At 38.1% G+C, this 737-nt stretch overlaps 1 pseudogene; it reads left to right on the top strand.

The window, feature by feature from the left end:
* The first annotated feature begins 307 nt into the window (after positions 1 to 307).
* Positions 308 to 426, top strand: LOC148517646 (5S ribosomal RNA; annotated as a pseudogene).
* The last annotated feature ends 311 nt before the right edge of the window (positions 427 to 737 follow it).

Here is a 737-nt window from a genome sequence, read left to right on the forward strand (position 1 = left end):
ACTGATACATATTATTTGCACAAGCAAAACAAGCTTTGAGTCAGATGAATATGTTTATGCGTAAACAGTATACTATGATATGATCAATATTTGGAACCAGCTGTAAAAATGCATATGCTGGAATACAGTACAATGACATTTAATGTGTGTTCAAATATTTTCTGGACATTAAACTACGCTTATGCACTACTTTTTGTTGAACTGTGCGTTATTTAATAAAGTGGACTCCTTACGCAAAGTTAGTCCTACAAATACCTCTGTACTGTGTATACCAGGGCATTCATACTCCCCTATCCCAGACAGATATACCTACAATCATACCATACCGGATATGCCCAATCTCGTCTGATCTTGGAAGCTATACGGTTATGGGCCTGGTTAGTACCTGGATGGGAGACTACCAGGGAATACCAGGTGCTGTAGGTTTTACATATAGGAGGTGGATTGGGAGGGATGGTAACACAGCAGAGGGTAAATTCAGCACAGTATTTGCATAATTTCATTCCCACACATCCAGTGTTTTGTAATGTCAGCAAATCATATTTTGTCTGACATATAACACTGCACAACAATGAAAATGTTTCCGATGTGAAAATAGTTACTTCTAATTGATTTCAGCATGCAAAGAATGAATATGACATTTAAATCTCTCAGTTAGCCCTGAGTTCCGAGATATAGCCCATTTATGACGATGTAGGGGTATTCCTAGTGATGTGGGCAGAATGGAGAGAATCTTA

The sequence above is a fragment of the Taudactylus pleione genome, unplaced genomic scaffold, assembly GCF_031769625.1.
Source record: "Taudactylus pleione unplaced genomic scaffold, aTauple2 ptg000214l, whole genome shotgun sequence".
In the NCBI taxonomy this organism is placed as follows: Eukaryota; Metazoa; Chordata; class Amphibia; order Anura; family Myobatrachidae; genus Taudactylus; species Taudactylus pleione.